A 264-nucleotide genomic window follows, 5' to 3' on the forward strand; every position below is an offset into this window, starting at 1 on the left:
CGAACAAATGTTTTCAGAGAGAGAGGGGGAGAAGGTAGATACCGAAGGAGGGAAAGAGATACTAAAATGATTAGTCGAATGGGTAGATAGATGGAAAGATATGAAACTTTTGATAGACACAGAGACAGAGAGTCGATGTGAAGCAAAGGTTCTAAAGGTGAAGATAATACAATACTTCCATATTTAATTTCTCTTATTTTCATAAGATGAATAAAAACTCCATTATTGCTTATATAAATAAATCCCGTGAAACTCTACGGTGAT

This window comes from Penaeus monodon, chromosome 33 (assembly GCF_015228065.2).
Source record: "Penaeus monodon isolate SGIC_2016 chromosome 33, NSTDA_Pmon_1, whole genome shotgun sequence".
Lineage (NCBI taxonomy): Eukaryota > Metazoa > Arthropoda > Malacostraca > Decapoda > Penaeidae > Penaeus > Penaeus monodon.